Source organism: Mus musculus, chromosome 12 (genome assembly GCF_000001635.26).
Source record: "Mus musculus strain C57BL/6J chromosome 12, GRCm38.p6 C57BL/6J".
Classification (NCBI taxonomy): Eukaryota; Metazoa; Chordata; class Mammalia; order Rodentia; family Muridae; genus Mus; species Mus musculus.
In genome coordinates, this window is record NC_000078.6 from 11,423,842 (window position 1) to 11,445,585 (window position 21,744).

Here is a 21,744-nt window from a genome sequence, read left to right on the forward strand (position 1 = left end):
TTTCTTTTTTTCCAGCATAATTTTATTTGTTTTTGGTTTTCTGAGACATGGTCTCATTTTGTAGTTCCAGCTGGCCTAGAATTCACTATGTAGATATGTAGATGAGGCAGCGTTCAACAGAATCTTCCTGTCTCTGCCTCCTGAAAGGTGTGCACCATCATGTGTGCTTTACTATCATGTGCACTATCATGTGCACACCACCATGTCTGCCTCCCGGTCAACTTTGATGTAGTCATGAAGAAGAATAGAAAAGGGCCTCATTTGCTCTAGACAGGAGGTGAGGGAAGAGGCTGACCCAGGAGACAGGGAAGACCTTAAGTGATCGTTCCATAGCATCCTGGACATTAGTGTCCTGGGTGTCAGATCCATGCTATTTCTCCCTGTTCTGAGGTGTTTGAAGAATAACACACACACAAATGAGAGGTAATGCAAATCAACTTACTAATAACTCCTATTCTACTGGTCTCTGGTGACATGTCACCTAAAGGAGCAAAAGTAGTTTCTTTTTTCCCGTATCTTCCAATTTTGAAGGAAAGTAATTGTAAGCACAGTGATTATAGAATGTGCCCAGATCATCCAAGAGTAGACAGATGCTTTTGGTTAGCAAGCCTAGACTAGTGTTCCTAAGAAAGGATCAGGTTTTAATTATTGGTGCTATAGACAGCTAAGGAGCATCCACTTCCGTTGTCCTTTCAGGAAACTTGTCCTGACTGCATTAGGAGGCACAGAGCCTGAGTTCAACAGATTCTCTGTGGGTGTGGGCATCTAGAGGGCTTTTGTTGCTCTTGGAAGCTGTTCTGTCCTTGCATGGTTTAGGTTTATATATGCATGCTGAATCCAAAAGAAGGAAGAGCAGTTACAACTCTAAGCCTCTTACTTCAGTAGGTTGAAAAAAATCTTATTTCTGAATGGTCCCCAGTAGAACTAGCCTATGGGCATGAAACATGGCTGCCTTTCTTCCCACAAAGGCCTCTCTGTAATTAGAGACATTTTCTCTACGAGGAAATGATTGTGTTCTCTGGGTCTCAAGCCACATAGGAAATCTCATAGAGATGATATAGATATTTCTTAAACATTTGGTGAGTTAGGCTTTCCTGTCAGCTTTTAGTGAGTTCGTCTTTTTTCTTCAGATATGTATGAATGCTTTGTCTTCATGTATTTCTGTTTGCCATGTGTGTACCTGGTCCCTATGGAGGTCAGAAGAGGGCACTGAATTCTCAGAGTGGATTTCTCCTTCCTTCCTTCCTTCCTTCCTTCCTTCCTTCCTTCCTTCCTTCCAAAGCAAAACAAAAAAGAGGAAGACCTGGTTGAAGCTATATGACATTTATCTGTGTATAGACATATATGTATACATATGTTTATATAGCATGCATATAGACATACATAGTCTATCTATGGACCTGCAGTTGGGGTGGACAGAGGAAAGAAAGATAATTTTAGCAGATATAATCTCCATGTAGAATTTCCCACAAGATCAGTATTTTGATTTTTGAGTTACCTTTTGAAAAACCAGGGTTAAACTAAGATTCTAGAGCAAAGTGATAATAATAATCCCCTTTTCCTCACAGGGTCTGATATGTAGAGTATGCTCACAAATGTGTCTATCTCTCACTAACCCCTAATTAATCAGGCTGGGTCAAAGTTTTCACGGGAGGAAGTGAAAACTCAGAGAAATGAAGTTACTTCTCTAAGGCTGCACCTGTGGTGCCGGGAGTATAGCTTTCACACCAGAAAGACATTTCTAATTAGTCCTGTAATTAGTCCTGACCCCACGCTATCTTTACCCCCTAGTTCACCTTCTGGTTTCGTTAAAGCAAGTTTCCTGGCTGAGTTCTTCAGAAACAAAATAAAATGCTAATAAGCACATACTAGTAAAAGATTTCTTTGCAAACAGCCTTAGAAATATAGTTCCACAAGGTTTAGTAGACTCAGTGGCCTTGACCACAGGACCAAATACACTTATGATTAATATGAACTTTTGAGCTGTGGCTGACTATGGACTGCAGTAGATCATTTCCCCTCCAGAAATGTTTCTAGAGAAGTCTTCAAGGAAAAGTAACCATCAAAGTTTTGAAAAGGTATCTTCAAGACATGAAGTCTATTATGTCCTTAGTACCAGCTTTTCATCACCACTGCCAGCTATGCAAAATGGTGACCTTTCAATAGATGCCATCTTCATGGAATTTCCACGAGCACTGATTTGTTATATATCAACTGCTCTAAAATAGCTTTTAAGATTTACTGACTTTTACTTTATGTGTGTAAGTGCTGCCTGCATGTATGCATGTGTACCATGTTCATGCTTAGTGCCCATTGCGGTCAGAAGAGGGGATCAGATTCTTGGAAATGGAGTTACTATGGACAATTATGAGCTACCATGTGAAGTGAACCTGAATCTTTTGCAAGAGCAGTAAGTTGTCTTAACAGTCAAGATATCTCTCCAGCCCCCTTTTAAGTATTATTTTAAGTATTTTGCTTAAAAATTTAATAAATAATCTATAGTGAAGATACTGAGGGTGTACCATGTATGTATGTGTTGACCTATCTGTATGTGTGTATGTTTTTCTGTCACCTCTGTTTGAGAACTGCCCTTTGCTTTTGCTGATGGCCTATTTACATTATGGGACTACACTTCTACAACCCTCAGCAACAGAAGGCTTTTGGAGTCTAACCCTGACATGCACATATTCTGCAATGCAGCATGAGGGCCTCCGTTTCTGCTATTTTCTTGGTATTATTTCATAGGCATTTCCTTGGTAGACCAAGCATATGCAAATGACTGAGAGAGAGCTGGCACAAGAGGTGAAGTATGGTGTTTCCTGAAGTGTTGTACAGGTGTGAGAGGCACCTTAGAAGAAAACAGGAAGAAGATACTATTAAATACACCATTGAGCCACTGGAGTGGAGACTGGTTATGCCCTGAAACTTTGGATTCTGTAGTACAAAGTATGTCTTATTGCAAGACAAGAGCTTTTTTTTTTTTTTTTTTTTTTTTTTCCCAAATGGATGCAGAAACTCAGCTCTAAGCTAGGACACTAATTGGGTTAGCACGGTTTTTCCAATGTTGAATTCATGACAGTACCTGGCATATGTGTGTGTTACCTATAATTCTCCTCCCAGCCTGGTTCAGTAGGACAGACATACTTGAAAAAAAATACAGCAGAATACACCTATGCTACAGTGGAAGAAATAATGATGTACAGACTGAGAAGGTGAGCAGGAAGGAGAGGGAAGGGCCCAAAGAAAGTCTGCATGGGGAGAGATTGTTTATGAGATGCTAAACTACTTCATTTGCTATATGTACATTTGTAGGATTGACCTTAGCACTCTTATAAGGTAATATGAAATTATTTTTTACAACTAAGAAAATCAGCACAAAAGATTGAAACCAAATATCCCACTTTATATTCACCTTGAACTCCTTGTATGGAGTCCTCAAAATGGAGGACCAACATTTGCTCAAAGGGAGAAAAAGATGTTTCTTATGCCTGCAGACTAGAAATCACTTAAATTCCCCAGTAAATAGAGGAAGAACTAGAAGAAAAGGAACACAGCTCTTAGAACTGTTAAAAACAGTAAGGTTATGGTATGTGTGTCTAGAAAAATATGCAAATACGTTTTTGGTTTAATAGGAAAAAGCTGCTCGGATTTTCTTTTAAACTGTAAAAGCCCTGAGAGAAAAGAATGAAAGAGTAGAATCTAAAAGTCTCCTCCCACAGATTCGGGTGGAAAGATTAGTCATGGGGTGAGTTGGAGTAATGGGGTGGGTGTGAGGAGGGTGTGTTTCGGAAGGTAGTGAAGGATAGAAGTATTGGAGTATACCATTTAATCCTTTAACAAGGCAGGGCTCCTGAGCTGTTTGTACTAAATTCAGTGTAGGGTGGTAAGGGAGGAGAAAGGCTGTGTTAGTGACCTGCACTGCATAGTAATCTATAGATGAGCTTCAAATTCATTCAGGAAGGAAACAAACGATGCTGCCTTTGCAGTTCTCAGCCATATGTAGGTATTATATGGTGGGGTGACGAAGAGAAACTAAAGAGGGTGCATCTACAGGAGAACTGAGAGAAACTGGGGCTTCGAGGTTTTCATGAAGGCATTTCTTTCTTTCAGAGATTCTCCTATGCCTCAAAATCATTTTTGTTCTTCTTTCTTTCTCTTAAAGACAGGATGTCGTGTAGTCCAGGCTGGACTTGAGCTACTCAGCCTCATGTCCACTTCACACATACTGGGGCCACAGGTGTATGTTCTCATGGCTGGACCATGCCAGCTTGTTATTTCACTTGACTTACTGAATTGCATCCGTCTGCTTCTCTACTAGGCATGATTTCTTGAGGGTCGTCACAGTATCTTATTTGAGGTTGTTCTACAGTTAACTAAATGCTGCTACAGTGACCAAAATTGCATTGATTCACAATGAAAAGGAAGCTTTCAAAGGGTATTTATCATTGGTTACATATTTTTAGCAAGGAGTCTTTATGTTATATATATGGTCTATTTTGTATTCAAGAGGGCTGTAAATTACTATAGAAAATGGTTAATCCAAGGGATTAACCAATTTATAGAAGGTCATAGAACTAATAAAATATTGGATTTTATCTGGCTGCATCTGGCTTGAAGATTATCTTTTTCCTCCAGTACTTGGGATTGAATTTAGGATTTTATGCTATACCCAACCACCCCCAGCCTTTTTAATATATTTTGAGGCAAAGTCTTACTAGGTTGCGTAGGCTGGCTCTGTTGTACTCTGTAGCTATATGAGGTGTGTGTGTGTGTGTGTGTGTGTGTGTGCGCGCGCGTATGTGTGTATGTTTATGTATTTGAATATGTTCATGGATATGTGCTGACACATGGGTCTACATGTATGTTTCTGTGACTGTGTCTCTCTGTGTGTGAGTATGTGTGTCTGTGTGTGATACAGAGGTTGATGTTGGTGTCTTCCTAAATTTCTCTATATCTTATATAACATGTACTTTCCTGAGCCAGCTACAGGCTTTGAGCTTGTGGTCTTTCTTCCTTAGTTTCTCAAGTTGTTGAGATTATATGCTTGGGCTACTGTCTTAGTGAGGGTTTCTATTCCTGCACAAACATCATGACCAAGAAGCAAGTTGGGGAGGAAAGGGTTTTTTTCAGCTTACAACTCCATACTGCTGTTTATCACCAAGGAAGTCAGGACTGGAACTCAAACAGGTCAGGAAGCAGGAGCTGATGCAGAGGCCATGGAGGGATGTTCTTTACTGGCTTGCTTCCCCTGGCTTGCTCAGCCTGCTCTCTTATAGAACCAAGACTACCAGCCCAGAGATGGTCCCACCCACAAGAGGCCTTTCCCCCTTGATCACTAATTGAGAAAATGCCTTACAGTTGGATCTCATGGAGGCATTTCGTCAACTGAAGCTCCTTTCTCTGTGATAACTCCAGCTGTGTCAAGTTGACACACAAAACCAGCCAGAACAGGCTACCATACCCTCTTGAATATTCTTTATTATACTTCTTGTCATTTTTTAAAAAAAGCCAAGTAAAGTATTAGTGAGCAGTCTCTCAACACTGCTTGGACTGATGGATGATTAAGAGGCTGATTTTCACCTCCCTTGGAACTATGAATACTTATATAATCATTTAAAGAAAAACTAACAATTTTATATAAGCAAATTAAACTGATTTCACATTTTAGCTTTTCATAAAATTTCCTATGTGAGAAAGAAAACAAGCATCAAACACCTTATGTAAAAGTTACAATAACATTTGAAATTTTAAAATGAGCCAAGTTTTTCATGACTACCAAAAAACCTAGTTAAATTCCAACAAGCAGAAAATTTCACCGAAGAGTCAGATGTGAACAATACCAGATGATGCTTAAAAATAAAACATTTCATTAATAAGCATTTCAAAACTGTTGATAATGCCTGATTAAGTCTTCCTTGGGACATTTTACTTATAATTTAAATACTGGATCTCAAGAAATCAGAAACAAGCGTATGCATGCAAGAAATTAATACAACCAGGCCCAAATCTAAGACACCAGAGAATCCTATAACACAAAGCATACTGTTTAAGAAACCACCAACTTTAAAAGTCATTCCAACATATAAAACAATAGAAATATTAGGGCCTTATTTTTGCCTTAATGAAATTTTACCTAGGTTTTGAAATAAATTCAACCTGTTAACAATGTAGAAAAAAAGAATCTATACCCAGCTCTTTAAAAATTTTAGGTCTTTCAGAGCCTAAGACATAGTAAGTAAACAGAAGTAGTTTTTACATCTAGGAAGGTACTTCCATGAGCAATAATTGAGAAAAATGAAAATTTGTCTATGGGCTTATAACTGGTAATATTTCCAACTGATCTGTTAACATTGTATTTTATGAGAAATATTTTAAAAAATGATTGTTCTTTTTCTAGACAAGGTTTTTCTGTATAACCCCGGCTGTCCTGGAACTCTGTCTGCAGACCAGACTGGCTTGAAACTGAGTGACCCATCTACCTCTGCCTCCCAAGGGCTGGGATTAAAGGCGTGTACCACCACTGTCTGGCTTTAAAATGAAATTTCTTTAATTAAAAGAGACCCAATTTCTATTTTTAAAAAGGCTAGCAATTATTGTATTATCTATCTTGAGATCGAGAGCCACTTCTGGATGAGAGCACTCTAGGTATTAATTGTAATTTGAACAATAGAGTATAAAATGTTCACCCAGACATTATCCAACAAGTCATAGGAAACAATGGTCATTATTATATGCTTTATCAAAAGTAAACACTCGGTGGTTACTTATCAGATTGTCCCTGAAAGGTTGGTACTGAAGCAGGGCAATGGAGACACCCAGAACAAGAAACTTAGCTGGTTTGTGTGCGTTAAGGTAGCTCACGCTCTTAGAGCATCTGTGTGATGGAGTCACAGGTCCCTCCCTTATGATTAAAGCATCAAATCTCCTTGAAGATTCTTAAGTAATTTGCTATTCCATTTTTTGTTTCATTCATTAAGTAGTTTTTAATGCATCACCAAGATCCTTCACTTAGTAAAGTTCTCAGTGAACTGAACCAAGAAAGCAAAGCCATCATCATTAGAAGCAAACCATAAATGGGAAATGCAATGTTGTGGTCCCTTCACTGTGGGAACAGACTAACATAATTCCATAGCTTCAGAGACCATAAATACAGTACATAGCTGTTGTTGTCTAGGTTTATCTTTCCTTGATGACTTGACGATGTCAAGTCCAGAATATAGACAATATAAAAAACTTTCTGCTTATTAATAAGCAGTTTTTATTCTACCTTATTATATTTTATTTTATTGGAATCCCTTAGAAACTTGTTTGTTTTCTAACAAGAGCCATAAATGGAATGGATCAAGGTGGGACGGGGAGGGGAGAGGAATTGGGAAATGTAGAGGGAGGGGAAACTGTAATTAGGATATATTATGTGAGAAAAAAATCCATTTTCAATAAATGGAAAGAAAAATCCATAAAATAGTGGACCGACATGCTGCTCTTGTCTTTTAGGTTGTGAGCCTAGCTTTTAATGGCTAAGCAATTTCTCTAGCCCAGCATTCTACTTTGAAAAAATACCTTATGTAATATTTTATATGTTTACTAAAAGTAAACTGTAAAATATCCTTTTGTATATAATATTCAATTTTAGTAAAAATGTATTAAATTCTCTCTCTCTCTCTCTCTCTCTCTCTCTCTCTCTCTCTCTCTCTGTGTGTGTGTGTGTGTGTGTGTGTGTGTGATGCTTGCATTTCTGTCTGTTTGTGAGGATGCACATGAAGGTACCTGTGTTCAGGAGAACATGTGCGTGCGGATATCAGGTTGACATTGGACATCTTTCTCTACTGCCCTCAATCTTCTTTTTTGAGACAAGACCTTTCACTGATCCCAGAGTCAACTGACAAAGCTTGCTGGTCCGTCAGCTCCAGAGACCTGCCTGTTGCTGCGCGCATCAGTGTGGGGTGATGGATGGATGCCACTGTACCTAGCTTTCATGGTGCTAAGGATCCAACTCTGGGCTTATGCTCCGGCAGCAGGCGCTTTCCTAAGTGAGTCATCTCCCTAGTTCCCCCAAAGATTCTTAAAACAGAATTAATTGTGCATATGGTCTTCACAGAAATTATTTAATTACTTTAATTGAAAGTTACATGCAAACATTCAATTGACAAACATTAGAGTTTCTGCTAGGAAATATATGTAGATATTGTAGAAATACTATAAATCTTACTAACACCTTGGTTTCATACTGTTCATAAAGTCTTGAAGGTGATAGTTTTTCTTATATACCATCTACCTTATTTATGTTGGAGGAACAGGCTAGATAACTGAGGGAAATAGAAACAGCTATCATTCTTTGGCATTACACATTCTTTAAAGAATTAATGACATACCTATTACATATAGCTGAGAGAGACAATGTCAAACCTTAGATTTGTTGAATATGTTCCCTTCTTTGCATGTATGCACATGCATGTGTGAGTGTACATGTCTGTGCTCACATGTATGGAAGTCATGGAAGCCATAAATCAAACTCAATCTCTCTTTTGTTGTCGTTGTTTGCTGTTTGTTTTTGTGTTTGAGACAGGGTCTCTCATTGGGATCTGGGGCTCCCTTACTAGGCCGAGATGGCAAGTCAGTGAGTTGCAAGGGTCAGCCTGTCTCTGCCACCCCAGTCTGGGATTGTAAGCAGACACCATTATTCCCAGGTTTTCTTGTGGGAATTGAATTCATTATGTGGAGTGTCATATTTGCATGCAAGCACTTCACCAACTGAACCATTCCCAAGCCCCCATGAACTCAATTCCCTCTATTAAAAAAAACAATTGTCTTACATTCCCAATATCACAAATCGGAGGTGCACAGAAGCCATTCTGTATGATGAAAATGATCGTTTGGAATGGCATTAACATACTGGGCTTAGCAATAAGAAATTACAGGTTTGTGGCTGATATTGATGCTGTATGCCATTTTTCAAAACTCCTTTGGGAATCCCTCTGAACTGTTCAGAATCCACATGTGTATACAGTTCCATTAAACACAACCCTCCCAATCACGCTACGGTATACAGAAAATCCTGTAAGGAAGACTATTAATATTCTTGGGCACGTTTTTCAATTATAGAACATATAGCCAACCAAAGCAAGGCCCTCAGCAGCCACAAGTCTCTGGGTCTCCATTGAGGCTTCCTGGTATCTAGAACAGCCTGGGACAAAACTCCAACATCACGGCATGAATATATATATTACATACCCACATATATATGAACAGAAGATATCCAGGACAGAGCTCATCCCCTTTTAGAAGATGTTTACCAGGAAAGGAGGGGTAAGATGCTGCCACTTGGTGCATATGCTGGGAGTCCTTGCTACCTCAGATTAAACAACATCTAAGACTGTTTAGTTCCTTTTGTGAATGGAAAAGCACCACCAAGGCTTTCCTCTGCTCCGCTCCACCTTGCAGAGCCCTACCCCCATGCTTCATCATTTGGGGATAGGAATAGCTGGCATTGCCTCCTGGAGACATTTGTGCTGGTTGTAGCTGTCTTCCCAAGTGTCTGGGAGATTATATTTTTGGAGAAAGAACAGGAGGGCCAAGATTATCTTTTAAAGGAATGGAACTGTGTGTAGGCACTCTAGAAATATTTTTATGGATGAAAAGAAAAAAAAAGAGAAATTTTGGGGGGATTAAGAAAGCAAAGGATAAGGAAAAGACCAGAGAAGGTGGGGGGGGGGAGGAATGAAGCAGGCCATGTATGTGCTATAGCTCTAGTTCGGCTAACGAGTAAAGAAAGCTGCGCAAGAAGGAAGAACGTACCACCCAAAAGAAAAGCTGTGTACGTATGCATGCTTGAAAAAGCTTCAAAGGGGTCACAAAGCCTCATTACCCTGCTGTAACCCTACTAAGCAGTCTCCCAATAGCATTTCTGCCCCACCCCACTGCAGGTGACTTCCCCTGGAGGATTTCCATACAGCCTGGAGGTGCACATCTCTGATTTGGCTTCTGCCTTCCAGGAGCCAGGGGAGTTGGCAGAGTCCACTGTATGTTTATCCTGCAGTTTCTTTGCTCCAACAACATCCCCATTCCTGCAGCTGCAGCAGCTTCGGAGGAGGCTAGACTGGCAGAGGGGTGGGGATGGCACCTGCAGTATCTCTGTAGCCTGCAGCCCCTGAGGGATTCTGGGAGTGGAGCCAGGAGAAATGGATCCACCCCAGGCAGGTCTCATCCAGGAGGTACCCTGGCCTCTGGTTTGCTGATGCCTCCCAGAAACACTAAAGATCTTAAATAAATTGACTGAGATGCACAGTACACCAGGGAGAGCAGACTAAAAATTAAAAAAGAAAACAAACATAACCCAATGAGGTGGGTTCATTAGAGACGATGGGCAATGGGAAAGATGCAAAGAAGAGTATAAAAGCCCCTCCTTACCCAGCAAGATCATCTCATACCATAGGAAAAGATAAGGTGTATATATATATATATATATATACATATATACATATATATGTATATATATATATATGTATATATATATATATGAAGATTACAGCAGTATTGTTGAGGATACTGAACACTGCAGAGAAGAGAATATTTGCACCCAACCTGACTTTTTATTTGTCCCATAGACCGGAAGTTAATTGGTTTTATCTAGTTGCATGGCTCTGGGCCTCATTTTCAAATCTGTAGGAGCCAGAGAATCTGAGACCCAGCATCAATGATCATTGATTCGTGACTCCCCCATTTCCTCTGCTACCTACTTATCAATGCAGAGCCACACAAACACAGGTCACTGAACCGATGCCAACTCAGTGATGGCAACGAGTATGGCTCAAATGTGACCACGACTGGTCTTTCTGCCCCGGAGTAAGGAGGAAGAGAGGCTGTGTGATGTCTACGTTGGATTTCCAGGGAGAGTGTATTCTCGAATTTTCTATCCCACATGTTATGCATTGAAGCAAATCACACATTCCTTTGAGGGGTTGAAAATGGCCCTACTGATCAAATCATCAAAAGATGTGCAAAATGTTTCTTTCTCCCGGTTAGGGGCATATTTATTTATTTTCATCCCAGAGATCAGATTGACTTTTTGTGGAAATCCAGTACACAGCAGCCCCTCTTCTCTTGTCTGCCTCACACCATTCTGCCAATCTGCTTCAATGCAGCATTTTTCTGGGGGTTATTTAGCTCTCCAATCTGGGTGAGAGGACACTGGTGAGTAAGGTCTACAATGATGCAGACCCCACCCCCACGCCACACGCAGATGGAGACACTTTAAATGATAAAGGGATAAAATGAGCTTGCACAAGTTTCATTTTATATTTGTCTCAGCCTAAATTTCTTTTGAATTAAGAAAAAAAATAATGTAGAAATAAAACTCCCTGGCTTCTCGTGCCTTCAAGTGGGACGCGGCTTACAGACTGTACTTTGTGCCTTCCACACCCACCAGCAATTCTATCTCATTTTAGTCTCCAAAATATGGACAAGAGGGCAACTCTGAAAAAATGGATTCCCACTCTGGCATCTCACTGAGTACATTCGTGCAGATATGAGCGCTCTCTCCCTCTCCTTGCCTGGGAGAACCATCCCCACATCTCCCCCCCCCCCCCCTTACACATTCTCACACCCTGGAGGGCAGGCTTCCTTAATCTGTTTTTCCCCCAAACAAGGTTTGACCTTGTGAAGACCCCTCTTCCACTTTCCGAGCTCGAAACAACCCAATTTAAGTTAAAAACACAGAACGACCTTTTCTCCTTTAAAGCAACATTACCAAATGCAACATGCCAAGGGGTGTGCAGTTCCCAGCCCTGCATTCCGGAAGGCAAATGCGGAATGCGGAGTCAGGTAGCTAGTTAGGTCCTCATCCAGCCACTCTTGACTCTGTTCAAAATCAAAGATGCTGTAAAACAGCTTTCCTTTTTCTTAACAATTCATCATTGCGACGAATAGAGAAAAGAAAAAGAAAACAGCATTTTCCAAGTACTAACAATATACTTGTGCGCCTAACTCCTTGGGTTTTAAACCCTAGCATCCTGCATAGCAACCAATGGTGATGCCCACACCAGCCTCATCCACTCAGTTTTACTTAGCAAACACCTTTTGTGTTTCTCCACCGTGAAAAAAAAATGGTGCACCAATCCCACGTATGACAGGTTGGCACTTAACTGCAGCCGCTCAATAGTTTTATCAGCGACTGGGACACTTCACAATCGTTTAATTAGCTACTCAAGTCCGATTAGAAAATCCACCTATTTGTAGTCTTATACTAAAAAGCACCTAGTCTCACCTGTCTTAAATCTAGCCTAAGTCCCCGGAACACGCCGCATATAAACATTCCTCCCCCCACCGCATTATCCCAAAAGATCCCCTATGAACCAGCAGCACATTCCGACCCACTAACGTTAACCAAGGCAACTGTCACCATGCATTTAGTCGCATCTATGCAAAGCAAAATACGTGACAAGAACCAAAGCATCTCTGGATAATCGGCTGCGCTACACATGCAAAAAAATGCAATGAAGATTATATTTTTCACTTACAGTTATAGCGCTGTGCACCGTCACTTAAGGAAAATGATAAAACTCAACAGTTCTTTCAAAAAATATATATATTTAATTCAGGCTAACGGCTAAACCGTCTCTGCGAGTGGTTCTCTCTCGCTCCTTTTCTAGGAGCTCCGGGCTGCTTAAATCTCTCTTGGATTGCGCCCTGCAAGCCCAGCGGCCGCTGCAACACGCTCGGGTGAATCTCTGCTGCAGATTGGGAATCCCATAGAAAACCTAGGGTCCCTGGAGCTGCGTGCGCAAGCGCGCGAGCCTCCACCTCTCTACTCCTCCCGCCCCCTCGTTTCTCTCTCCACCCTCCTCCTGCCGCTTCGCAGCCCAGCCTGGATAGTTGTGACCAAAAGCCGCTTGGCGATGGCGCATGCTCAGATGCAGGGCTCGGAGTTTTTGCAGATTCCTAGGCTTCGGATTTTAGCAGACATTCTAAAGGAGATTGGGAAAAGGAGCCCGGCTTACTCCAGCCCCTGCTCTAGGATGGGCATGAGATAGGGCGGATGGTATTCATTCACCACGCCCTGAGATTCTGGGGCCAAGGGACTGAAAGCTATGCCAGAGGAGACAAGAACACGTGGGCTTGTTTTCCCCGCCGCTCTCAGTGTTAGCTCGGCCTTTGGCCACCTCTTGTCAGATTGTGAAGAGAGCTGCAGAAATCGCGGGAGAAGGCTTCCAGGTGGGCCGTACGCACCGGTCCTTGCACCACTGAGAGAATGACTGGAGAATGGGAGCCGAGTGCCTGGTGGCTGGGCCATGTAGGAGCTATTTGTGTTAAAGAGAGCTGACCTCGGCTTCTGAACCTTGGTGACTATCCACAAATGCTGAAAACTGCCGTCTTTGTACACAAAGCACATAAGTACTGAATATTCTCTGCATTGGGCAAGGGTTAGGAGTGGAGAGAAAGTAGCCAATAACCCTTCAGATTCAAGTTGAAGGTTAGGGGTTTCACCTTTCTCATCCATAAGGTCCTCCCTAAATGGCTTTCGTCTGCCAGCTCTACCCCGCTGCCCATTGGCCTGCCAAAGCCTAGAAAACTTGGCAAAGAGTAGTGCCTAGTAAATGCTGGTGGCTTCTCCACCTGGAAAGCAAGGACGAATTCTGAAATGCTCCCAAATGATGGGGCTCCCCATTTACGGTTCGTTCGCTCTCTGGTTTTCTCTGGAGTACCCACTAGCAGGCACTGTCCTGTGTTTCCCGGGTTGATGGCGTTTACAAAAATCCCTCTAGAGTTTCATTCCTGTGGGAACTTCATTTTCCAGGAAAGGAAGGTCTGGGAACCTAATGAAAACCAGTGTTTTCCTTTATCCCGGTCTCTGCATTTTGCCCACGGTCTTTACACACCTTGGTACGTTCACAGAAACTGCAGTTCCTAGAGCGCCCCTGGTGGCCAACCAGCTCTAAACTGGTTGCCAGGCGGCTGCGGGCTCCAAATTGGGAGAGCAGCTTGGAATGCGTTTGAAGCTGCTAAGGCCGAGCAAGCAGAGAGAAGCTGGCCAGAGAAGTTGGGGGATGGGGGTGGGGGTGGGGGCGTGGGGGGCGGGGTTTCAGGCCATGGCACTAAGCAGGTTCAAAGCTAACCTTGCCCAACTCAGGAATGAATACTCTTTCCAGGCCAGATTCTTAAGAAAGGTGCCAAAGACAGATAGCGCACCTTCGGGAATCCTAGGACAGAGGTAGTGGCCATCCCCTCCCTGCAGAGCTCTTAGGCCATGTGTGGATGACAGTGGAAACCCGGGGCTCAGACAAGGCGCGCAGCGGAGCCGAGTGCAGACCGAGTCTGGCGGGCGCCCGCCCTGCGCTCCCAGGCCGCAGTGCGCACTGCGCAGTAAGGCGTCCACGCGGGTTAGGCGGTTCTTTCAGTTTCTCCGGATGGGCCAGTGACTGAAGTCAGGTCTGGATAAGTCGCTTCTGTTAGCCAGGGAGACCACTTAGGAGGGTATTCAAAGTAATGCCCCCTCTTTTACCTATTTTCCCCACTGAGGCGGTCTAGTGTCTCCTTGGAGAAGAGCCAAAGCACTGCAGTCTATATTAACTGAAGGGGTCAGGATGCTATTTCTCAGCTTTAACCAGACCAACCAGCTTATTGAGTCCCCGAGGGCCCACTGGTGACAACATTCAGTTTTAGATAAATTACTTTGCTCTTGTGCTTAGGGAGAAAAATGCACACGTGTGCTTTGTAGATTTGACTTTAGTTGTTTGTTCTCAGAAGGCAGGCTGTTGGTTGTTTTTTCAGAAATAATTCCATTGAATTCCACAGCGTGGTGGGGTGTCCTAAGTATGGCATCTTAATCTAGTCTTCACTTACAATGTTATGTCCAGTAATAAGAATTAAGTAATTTTTATTGAGTTATGGGTGTGTGGGCAATGACCAGCTCTAGATGGCAGTAAACAGCATCCTGCAGAATCTGAACGATGTCCGGGCTTCAGAATTTTAGGATCAGTTCTCAGATAGGAATGTCCAAGATTCCTACAGTGTGAGGGAGTCCGCTGTTGTCTTCTCCTGCATGCAAATGCAGGTGTCCCTAGTGACCACGAGCTAGAGCAGAGATATGTAGCCCAGAGATGGATGCTATGTGCATAAGGATACAGGACTGAATACAGCCTCAGGTTGACCGAGGAGTGTTATTTACACGACACCATTCCTTAATATCAAAAAATCAATTGGCAGCTCTTATAGTTGGGTGTTTGGAATGACTATGGGGTGGGGTATGTATAAAGGAGGCTAGTCAGGAAGATATAAGGAGGAAGGAATTGTTGTTATTCACAGATACTAGATGAATCCTCAACTGATCAGAAGCAATTGAGGGGTCATTTTTCGTTTCCTCCTTGCAAATTATAGTCTTAAAATTGTACTGCATAGTGACTAATCATAAAGAAGCATTTATGAGATATAAAATGATACTATTCTATATGCATGTATATATACAATGTAAAATGACTGACTCAAGCTAATTATCATATCCATCACCCCAGATACCACCACAGTATAACTGAAACATACCTTCTCAACAACATTTATATATAGATTTTTATTGTTTTGGTTTTACTATGTAGACCAAGGAGACCTGGAACAGGCGTTGTAGCCCAGGCTTACCTTGAACTTGCAACAATTCTCCTGCTTAAGCCATTCAAATATCAAGATTGCTGGATGGAGTACTATAGCATTTTGACAGATTACATTCTTTAGAGAAGATTCTAGAACCTCTATCTCATCTTTTTCTAGGTTAAAATGAACAAACAAAACAAAACCAAGAGTAGTTTGTAAGTGAGTATACACAACCCCATTTAATATCCCCACCAGCTTTAAGAGCAGCACAGGAAGGCGAGTGGATATATGAAATGCCATCAGGACAAGCAGTCAAAGTTTGTGGGTCTGTGACCTCATGATGACCTTGTTTATTTGAAATGCTTGTGTAAAAATACGTAAGCTAGCAAGGAACTTAAGACATGAAAGTATTCAGAAAACTGGGAGAAAAACTAAGTGAAGGACATAGCAAGGAAATGAAAAAGGACAGAAGTGTAAGTTACTTTAGTCAGTGGGTGAAAACTCATTTAAATTGACAAAGAATAGGTACAGTTATTTTTGTGTGTGTAATTCATAGATATAGTGCCAATCAAGTCATTTAAATTAGCACATTGACACCTTTCTTCACCAAACTATCTCTGAAATCCTATGGATCTCGTCTTCTGACTCTAATCCATCCTTCACATCACTGCAGTGTTCAGACTTTCATTGTTGTCTGAGATTAGTTTTTTCATTCATTCTTTTTGGTATGTGTGTTATATGTATATACATACATATATTTGTGGGTGTGTGCGTGTGTGCATATACACATATGGGCGTGCATAGAGTCAGAAGTCTTTGGATATCTTTCTTAGTCACTATTGATCTCACTCATTCATTCATTCTACCATATTTTATTTTAAAATGGGGTTATTCACTGAAACAGGGGTTAACTGATTGACTGGACTGGATGGCTGGTGAGCCTCCAGGATCTCTCTTTCTCCAGCCCCTCAAGCCCTGAGGTAGGTAGTTTACTGCACTCAGCTACTTTTATGTGGGCACTTGGGAATCCAACTCATGCATGTGGAACAAAACACCTCCAATCTTTTCCCATTTTCATGGTTATTGCATGAAACATGGAAGCTTTGCGACTAAAACAATTATGTAGTGTCTCCTTTCAATCCAATCCAATCAAACCAGAATAAATTAAACAAAACCCCAAAAACCCTCTTAGCAGAGAACATTTCTAGCTCCCATGGACCCATACAAACCTCCTTCTTGCTGCATCTTTTTAGCTCCCTGGGCCCTATTAGACTGTGGCACTTGTAGCCTACTACTAATGTGCTTCCCAGGTCTCCTTTTGCAAGAACTCCTTCTTCTGGGAAACTCTCTTTTACTTTGAGTGACCTTTAAGAGGCCTATTACTCCTTCAAGTTCAACTGCGATAACATCCCTTAACAGAAAAATCTTTCTCCTCATAGCACATAGACATTTTACAAGGCTACTCTGAAGGGCACCCAAGAACATATACAAAATACAAATTGTACAGCTCTGACTCTAGGCTACAATGAAAGGACAACCCATTCGGTAATGCATGCTACAGGGAATGACAGTTACTTCCCTCAGTGCTGTGACCAATGGTAAGTTTCCCAAACTTTGGCAAATATGTCTCACCCTCCTACCCCACTCATAAACCCGGTGGGCAGCAATTTAAAAAGACGTGAAAGTAGGAGGGGAAATTGTTGGAAATAATAAAGGGTTCATCAGGAGAAGAAGGGGGAAAGAAAAGAATAATGGAAATGAATATGTTCAAAATGTGTTGCATGTATATATTCAATTGTCAGTATCGTATACGTGTGTGAAATTGTCACAAAAGAAAATGTAAAGACAGAGAGACCCTCATCCCCAACGTCATGATCTTCTTCCGTTTGCACTGCCCGTGTACTCATGGGTGCAGGGTTGTTCAGTAGAACATGCTGACTTACCAGCGTCCACACCATTGAAGAAAACAGACGCTTCCTCCCAAGGAGCCATAATTGGCTTAATCTAGTTCAGGTTTTATGCAGGCAACCACAGTTGCTGTGTGTTCATGACTTGGGAAGGAGGTGAAAATAGTCAAAATACATTGTATGATACTCAGAGAATGACTACAAATATTATAGTATTTTTTTTAAACAGAGGGGAAAAAAAGCTACAAGATTTCCACCTCCATGTTTGCATGTCTACTGATACTGCCATTGCTCAGATCTTGTTTATGCAGCCACTGTATTTTAAAGTTGCATAAAATAAAATAAATGAATAATTTATGTCAACAAGACAAAATCTGTTGTTTTACAACTCCTACATGACTTCACAATCTTATACTATTTGATATCCAAAAAGATATCAGTATTTTCATTTTTATAACTTCAAAGAAAGACCATATGATATCACTTTCTAAAGGTTTTACACTTATACTGTTCTTGAAGTTGGTGTACCTGAGTATTCTAATCATATGTCTCGTTACTCTTCTGAGGCTGTGGAATGTTCCTTTCATTTCTATCTTTCCAAGGTCCAACTTCTCATTTGTAATCACAAGAATATTCAGGAGTGGATTCAAGTTTAAAAAGAATGTGAATTATTGTTACTCATACTCCAAGAACACAAAATAAAATTATTTGGCTCAATTTGTTTTCTTTGGTTAGAATACAAGAACACATTAAAAACACTCATTTTATTAACCATTTATCACTGAATTCCATGGAAAAGTTAAACTGGAAATCCAAAGCACTTACTGAAGATTTTTTAAAGCTCATATATGAAGGCATATATGGATATCTATCTATCTATCTATCTATCTATCTATCTATCTATCTATCTATCTATCTATCTTTTCAGAACTCAGGTGTATAGGAATATTTTTTAATACAAATTACTTAAAATAAAGAAAAAAGTAAAGTTTTTCACTGGCAAATTCTTAAAAATATAACTTCTAAGGAAGTCTATCACACCATTTACTTTGTCATTTCAATCTGGCTTGTTATGTTTTCATTTTAATGAAACAAGATTAAAATAAAACCAGTGAAACATTATCATTTAAAACAAAGGCAGGTTCAGTTTTAAATGGTGTGGTGGTTTGAAAGAGAATGATCCCCAGAGGTTCATATATTTGAATGCTTATTCCTTAGTTGGTGGAACTGTTTGGGAAGGATTAGGTATGCGGCCTTGTTGAAGGAGGGGTAATATACCAATATATGGACTTTGAGGTTTTCAAAGCCTATGCTATTCCCAGTTAGTCCTCTCCTTTTTATCTCCTGTTTGTGGATCAAATGTGAGCTCTCAACTACTGCTGCAATATCATGCCTGCCTGCTTGCCTGCTGTCAAACCTCCCACTCACCCTCTAATAAAGTCTCTGATTAACTCCTTTTTTCTATCAGTTACTGCTTTGGTCATGGTGTCTTTTTACAGCAATAGAAAAATAATTAATATATGTATCTTACATACATAAATAAAATTTTTATGTATGGTTTTATTAGAAGGCAAAATTGCACTTCCTCATTTTGTTTTATTTTTATTTTTTAAATTACTAGGGCAATAAAATAGGTCTAATTGGAGGAGAAGAGAATTGTAAGAAAAGTTTTTACAATCACATCAGACTATGGGCTTGTCAAAGAAAAATTGCCAAAGACACGGAAACAGTGTTGATTTGAAGCTGCCAGGGGAAGGTAAAGTGGAAGTTTCTGGTGTCATGTGCTGCAGATTCATGTGGTGTTTTGCTGAGGGAAGACCTGTGGTAGGACGTGTGATGTTTGGAGAAAGTATAAATAAGACTCAATGGACAGTGATAGGACACCTGCATAGCTAGCTTTGCAAAACTTTCTTGTTCTCATGTCTTCGCAGATTTTCACTTCACTGAGAGAGGCAGAGCAGAGAATATCTCCTGGTGTCCTTGCTAATTCTGGTCATTCCTGCTGACTTGTGCCAATTTGGCGGAGGCCTGGCAGTTTCTGCTGGATCTTGCTGCTGCTGCCGATTCAAGTTTGGTATCCTGACACTACTGTACTGAACTGCTGGTATCCTGACAAATGGAGATTGGAATCACCCCAGTGAATTACTTTTAAACAGGTCCACACCCCCTTGTCTTATTTACCATCTTTTCTCCCTGTCTTTGGATGGTGAGCTAGAAGGGGTGTGGAAGTGTTTGAGAAATCTTATTCAAAACCTAAAAAAGTAGGTTTTGAAAAACCTAAGCCTAAAGTCCACAGAATTTGATGCTCACTTGAATGAAAAGGGGAAGATAGATTGAAGCGCAATCATCTAACTAGAGTTGGGCTCCCCAAACCATGATATTAATTTTTGAAAATAGAAGAGGCACATTTTTAAATAAACAGACTGAGAGATGGTCCAGTAAGATTTAAAAATAAAAAAAGTTTTATCAGGCAACTGTGAAGAACTGAGTTCAAATCCCAGAAATTACCTAAAATCCTAGTATTTGGAGTTCCAGAAGAGAAGGAGAAGGAGACAGAAGAGTCCCCAGAAACTCCTGCAGCAGCTACCCTGGAGTGGAAAACCAGCAAGGACACTTGAGCCCAGCCTTTGACTTTCAGGGGCATGATCACATTTACACATAGAAACACAGTCATAGCACCCAGTAAGCATGCAAAGAGGAGAAGGAGGTTCACATCTGGATGGGTTTGTCATCTGTAAAGCTGTATCACATCCACACAGAGAGGTCAATGGACATCAAGCAGAGATGAGACTGGTGAGAGGTCTGTGCTGGGAATGCAGAACTAGCAGTTATCCACAGACAGCTAAAGAACCGAGGACATGGGGGTTGATTGGTGATGGTGGAAGAGGAGTGAGTGTAGAGAGAAGGGGTGAAACTTTAGGAACCATCTAAATTTGGAAAACGGAATTTGGTTGTATAAATTATAGTCATATTAGCACAAATACACTGACTGGGGGTTGGGTGAAAGAAAAAGATAAAGTAATGCATTAAACTGTAGGAATTCTTGAATATAGTACATGCTCTTATTCCTGTTAATAGTCAAATAAATAAAAATAATTAAAAAATGAAAACAGAACGCATTGTGTGATCAGTTGACTAGACTCAATTACAGGTACCAGTTTTAGAGTTGTAGAATATTCATATTTGAGTTTTACCAAAATGACATATTATCTGCTATGATAATCTTCAGGGTCATTCATAAATGGGTACAGCCTAAGAATAAATCTATAATAGCCACAATCTCCTAAATCTTGCTACCTAGGAACAACATTGAAATCTTCACGTCTTGTTCTGTTTGAAAGGTAAATAATTGGAACTTGAGAGTGAATCCACTCTGAAAGCAAGTGGAATCTGATGGACTAAGGACAATTTTAAAATGCTCAAGTTTATTCATTCCATTGTATGTAGGCGTCAATTTAAATGATTAAAAATAGACCCTTCTAATGCCCTTGTCTTATTATTTAAGATAATAGACATATCAATCTAAGAGAATAGACAATTAATGATATTATTTCTGCTTGTATTTATTTACCCTAAAAGCTGTGTGAACAGTTTGCCACCTCAGTCAGAGGAAAGAACATAGTTGCAATACTCTGCATCTATGAGACTTCCAGTTCTCATAGCAGTGGTTAAGTGTCATCCAGCAGCCATTATGTAACCAGAAGGGTCACTTTAATGGAGAAAGTGCTATTCAGGGAATCTAGACACACTGATGGCACTGATTGCTCTCAAGGGAGTGGGTTTCTTGGTCTTTCCCATAATGAATAATGTGCTATTCCTTGCTGTTCTATCTATCTTTTGAAATTTTGTCTACCTATCTGTCTGTCTTAGTTAGGGTTTTACTGCTGTGAAGAGCTACCATGACCAAGGCAATCCGTATAAAGAAAACATTTAATTGGGGCTGGCTTACAGTCTATTTTCAATGTGTTGCAGCATCCAGGCAGGCCGATATAGCACTGGAGGAGCTGAGAGTTCTGTATCTTGTTCTGAAGACAAACAGGAGAAGACTGACTCCCACATGGCTAGGAGGAAGGCCTCAAAGCCCACCCCCACAGTGACACACTTACTCCAACAAGGACACCCCTCCCGAAATGTCCCTCTCTTAGCTAAGCATATTCAAACCACCACATTATCTGTCTGTCTGTCTTTCTCTCTCTCTCTCTCTCTCTCTCTCTCTCTCTCTCTCTCTCTCTCTCCATATATATATATATATATATAT

The 21,744-nt window shown here is 40.8% G+C and overlaps 1 protein-coding gene and 1 long non-coding RNA gene across 3 annotated transcripts in view; one reads left to right on the forward strand and one right to left on the reverse strand.

Moving 5' to 3' along the window:
• Vsnl1 (visinin-like 1) overlaps window positions 1-12,737 on the reverse strand; it is a 111,322-nt gene extending 98,585 nt beyond the window's left edge. The window contains exon 1 of one of the 2 annotated variants that reach the window (NM_012038.5): window positions 12,516-12,737. The gene's annotated coding sequence lies outside the window, so the exon portion shown is untranslated. Of the gene's footprint in view, window positions 1-11,746; window positions 11,811-12,515 lie in introns of those variants that run through there. The other variant, NM_001378929.1, reaches the window with a different exon arrangement.
• Window positions 12,738-14,391: 1,654 nt separating this feature from the next.
• On the forward strand, window positions 14,392-20,971 carry 4930511A02Rik (RIKEN cDNA 4930511A02 gene). Its single transcript, NR_045966.1, has 4 exons — window positions 14,392-14,478; window positions 17,019-17,177; window positions 19,108-19,242; window positions 19,418-20,971. It is a non-coding gene; the product is annotated as an RIKEN cDNA 4930511A02 gene (long non-coding RNA).
• The last annotated feature ends 773 nt before the right edge of the window (window positions 20,972-21,744 follow it).